Below are 4,949 nucleotides of genomic sequence, written 5' to 3' on the forward strand. Positions count from 1 at the left end.
CCTGTATGAGCCAAGAACTGGCATATTTCTCTTGGGGGGGGGGGAAGATCCTTAGAAGGAAATCCTTACTTGCTTACAGCACCATCCTAACCATGTCTACTTAGATGTAACCTCTATTAAAGTCAATGAGGCTTATTCCCAGATAGGGATGGGTTAATCTGCCAATTATGTTTTGCATTTTTCCAATCTTATGCTCAGTTCTCCACATTTCCACATCAGTTGACACAGTGATTTTTATTTTTTAAAGGTGCTGGTACTCACCATGATGTTACAGTAAGTGGACTTTTAACATTTGGGGGGGAAGTGCTGGTAATGCATAACCTTAAGTTCTCCTAGGGGGAAAAAAGCACTGAGTTCTTTTCTTTTTTTTTAAGTGCTCATGAAATCTCATTAGCATATTATTGTGGATTTTTCCTAATAGACACAGGTTTGCATGCAATTTTGCTTAATATACACATTTTTGCAAAGCAATTTCCCCAAACATAATGCATGTTCGTATATTCATATGAATGTATATTTGAATATATGAACATGCATATTCATTTTTATTTATATTCTACCCTACTAGATGCATTGCTAACACATACCTGGAGAACTACATCACAACATTTTAATAAGTGAAACTTCCAAATGAGGGATGTGTTTCAGAAAGTGAAAATTACGTCAGTTCACCTTTAAATGTGAACTGAATCAAATGTGAGAGTGAATCTCTTTTTTAAAAAATGGGCAGAATGTCTCTCTAGCATTCATGTCACTGTCTAGACCTGTGTTTCTTCATATTGCTCATGAGCTACATACACCATGTGGATAATTAGGACATGAGCAATCTCCTGAGATTTTTTAAAAATGGGATCAGTCTCTCTAATTTCCTTGAATGGAGAAAGAATATGCTACCACATGCCCAGTGCAATATCCATAATTAAAAAGAGCCTGACCCATCAAAATACAAAGCGAAAGTTAAGTTTTGGACATTTCACCTTTGAGAACAGCCATTGCATTAGCTGGAAGATTCTTACAGGGAGAACTTTCTTCTCCATCTTGAAATGAAACTATGTAGAGATGATCTGTGAAGCAATATTTTAGCATTCTGCATGGTTTGATATTCCATCCATAAAGCAGAAGTAGGATCAGAAGCTAAAGGTATATTATGGAGGGAATGAGGTAGAGAGCAAGGCTTTTGTACCATCCTAAGTTAAACAACATGAGAGGAAATCCAAGAGTGGTTGTCAGTGAAGAGTCCTTCATTTTAAGGATAAAACTGACTGCATAGGATCTTCAATTGGGTTCTTAAACGGAAATCCTTTAGTTGTATTCCATTTTATTTAAGGTGAGGTTTCACCAATAGTAGATGGCATGGTGGGGTGGTGCCACTCTTCTGACCTGCAAAACACTGAATTGCCTCTCAGGTCAGGTGAGTGCTGATGCCCCACCACACTAGGTTTAACCACTTCTCGCACATTAAGACGGTGTTATTGAGCAATCAATGTACCAGAATAAATTTTGAGGTTAGAAAATGTAAGAATTAAATTGCTTGGCTTACATTTCCTGGGGAAGCGCAGTTACCAGTCTTCAGCATCCACGTTTGAAAGTTGAAACTAGTAATTGTGATGAGTTGCAGGCCTAATAATAATAATAATAATAATAATAATAATAATAATAATTTATTATTTGTACCCCGCCCATCTGGATGGGTTTCCCCAGCCACTCTGGGCGGCTTCCAACTAAGATGAAAGATACACTAAAATGTCACATATTAAAAACTTCCCTGAACAGGGCTGCCTTCAGATGTCTTCTGAATGTCAGGTAGATGTTTATCACTTTGACATCTGATGGGAGAGCGTTCCACAGGGCGGGCGCCACTACCGAGAAGGCCCTCTGCCTGGTTCCCTGTAACTTGGCCTCTCGCAGTGAGGGAACCGCCAGAAGGCCCTCGGAGCTGGACCTCAGTGTCCGGGCAGAACGATGGGGGAGGAGACGCTCCTTCAGATATACTGGACCAAGGCCATTTAGGGCTTTAAAGGTCAGCACCAATACTTTGAATTGTGCTCGGAAACGTACTGGGAGCCAATGTAGGTCTTTCAAGACCGGTGTTATATGGTCTCGGCGGCCGGTCCCAGTCACCAGTCTAGCTGCCGCATTCTGGATTAGTTGTAGTTTCCGGGTCACCTTCAAAGGTAGCCCCTATGACCTGGATCACTCTCTTATTAAAGGTCTGGCTACTCAAACTCCCAGAAGTCTACTCCAAGAGAAACACCCATATTTTAGGATTCTGGCTAAATGCTGACCATGAATAGTTCCAGGCTTCCTGTGGTATGTCCTAGAGTTGTAATATATTCCTTTGATCATGGCTATATTGAGATGTATCTTCTATTATGTGAAATGACTGCATATTTGGCCATGCTTTATACCTGCGTCCTCCAGTTTTCTATTTCCTACTCTAGCACATAAATTCCCATTCACTTTGTAAACAGACCACCTGATTTTGATCTTGTCCTGCTGCTAGACAATTTGGTGTGATCCCAGTTTGTCCCCCCAAACTTGGCTTGGGGACTCTTAGGATAAAATCTCAAATACTGACTTAGATTCAGCTATTGGATTGCCTGATCCTACCTAAACGTATGCAATGAACCTAATTTTGCAAGTGCTTTACTTTGATTTCTGACTTGGTATGCCACAAACTTTTTAAACTTCAAAATAAGAACATCCAGTTACTTCTCTCTTTAAATATTCTATTAAAAACTGTTTAAAGTGTTCTTGTTCTTTTTCTAAAGAAAAAGCAGCTCAGATTTATTCAGTTTTAAAAGCTGAAGCTTTGTTTCATCCCTGATTCAAAGAGAAAGTGAGATCAATTTCACCCACACACATATGGAACGAAGAGAGAAGACATTGGCTTTTAGTGAGCAGCAGTTTTATTGAAGTTTATAGCACTTTGCAGTGGGTTATTGTTTCAGCACAACTGCCTTCCTCCAGTGTGGTGCCCTCCTGGCCAAAGGTAGGCAACCTTTTCCTGTTGCCTCTGTAAAATGTTATGAAATGGGTGGGCTATTTTGGAAACGTACTTTGACATTTTTCATTACTGGTATGATCATCATTTGAAATGGTGGTAGGAGGCTACACACACCAAACTCCAAGTCATTAGCAGCACTAGCACTCTAACCCCTACTACATCAGAAGAGACCCTAATCTCTCACTGTTTAACCCATCCTGTCAACTACTGACCTCAGCAACATACAGGTACAAGTCAACCCTCAGGACCAGGACAATGCAGGACATCTCTTCTGGTTCCAGGCCCTTATCTCAGAGCATATTTTATGCTGTGGTGGTACAGTTCTGACTAACTGTATTATAGATAAAAGTCTATGAAAAAAGACATATATTGTGCATAAAATATTAAGCAGTTTATAAATGTTTTAAAGAAATAAAAGAAAGCAAGGGTCAAGCCCCATATAATATATTTCTGCAGCATAATTTTAGAAGTATTAATCAATGAGTATAAGTATGTGCACAAGTATGTGTTTGTGCTTGTGTATGATATTTTTTAGAAAATCACAACACTCTGTTTATATAAAGAATGCTGCTCTCTGCTGCAAGGTCCCAAAAGGGATCCAGATGGGAATGCTTTTGTGGAGGGACAGGAAATGGGGCAAGAAGTACTCTCAAGAATAACTGGTAATTGACAGTAGGAGGGAGAAGTGGGCAGAAGCTAGAAATGCCTTGTCCCTTTCTTATTTTTTTTGTGAAACCGTTAAACGAAAACCTCACATCTCATTGATATCAAGGAGTGATTCAGGAAGAAGAAGAAAATTCACACGAATTGAGGTTTTAAGAAAAAAATCATCTCTGTGTAAGGCAGATGCTGCTGTGGGTTGTGGGGCAAAAGGAAAAACTGAGGAGACAATTTGAAGAGTGGGAAGAAGAGAGAGGGAATGAAAGTCAAGGGGAACAAGCCTGAAGTTGAAATCTTGGCTCTTAGATAATGGGTAAATTCTGAAGTGCTTTATCTTCAAGTTGCATCATTACTGGAACTGCCATAAGGAAAAGGCAGGGATATCAGGATGACAGATCTTTTCTTCCCTCAGGCCAGAAAGGAGAACATTCTGCTTCACAAGACCCAGCTGAACTTTTTTTCCCAGCTGCTGCAGCAGACGTTTCCTTATCTTTCTGTTTAGAACTGAGTCTCTTCTAATTGGTTAATGTGCTTACTTTGCTTTTTCTTCAGGTGGACACCATCCTGTTGAGTCTAAACTTCTCTTGATTCTGAGGGGAAAACACAACACAGAACAAGGCTCTTTGAAGCTGAAGTAAAATTTGGACTTGGAAACCTATACATTTGGGTTGAGGAATAAATTCATTTCGACAAAGCAGCAGAAAAAAAGCAGGTGATCTAATCTTATCACTGAAAATTCCAATCTACTTCATTTTCAAATGCCTCAACTGTTTCTGTTTTGAGGAACTGACATGAGCACATCCAAATTTGATGGGGACATCGGCAAAGTGCCATCTCCTCTTACATCAGTGATGGGGAACATCTGGCCTATGGTCCTTTCCATTTGGCATGCTGGACCAAGCCATGTCTATCTGCCTTGACTAAGAATGTCAGAGTGCTCAGACAGGAAATGGGAACAAGAGCAGAAATATTTGCTTATGTCCGTAACAAAATATCAATCCTACAAATGCATTGATAGTCACTTGTTTTCTGTCCATAAATGATACATAGTTGATGCCTGTATTTTTCCCTTCTGCATTGAAATGAATGGCCTTGGCATTGAAATGAAAAGGTGTGGAATAATAGAATGATAACTTAATTAACTATGTAAAATTCCACCAGAGCAAACAGCAAGCCACACACATCTGAAAACATCTGCATGGATACTAAGATATCATCTAGTGTACAATCGGACAATTATTCCTTCAAAGTATAACATCATTTTTGCTTTTCTGTTAGCAGA

At 39.5% G+C, this 4,949-nt stretch overlaps 1 long non-coding RNA gene across 1 annotated transcript; it reads left to right on the forward strand.

The window, feature by feature from the left end:
- The first annotated feature begins 244 nt into the window (after nt 1-244).
- Nucleotides 245-4,368, forward strand: LOC128421111 (uncharacterized). The gene is made up of 3 exons (XR_008332230.1): nt 245-273; nt 2,211-2,310; nt 4,220-4,368. It is a non-coding gene; the product is annotated as an uncharacterized LOC128421111 (long non-coding RNA).
- Nucleotides 4,369-4,949: the final 581 nt, after the last annotated feature.

This window comes from Podarcis raffonei, chromosome 9 (genome assembly GCF_027172205.1).
Source record: "Podarcis raffonei isolate rPodRaf1 chromosome 9, rPodRaf1.pri, whole genome shotgun sequence".
In the NCBI taxonomy this organism is placed as follows: domain Eukaryota; kingdom Metazoa; phylum Chordata; class Lepidosauria; order Squamata; family Lacertidae; genus Podarcis; species Podarcis raffonei.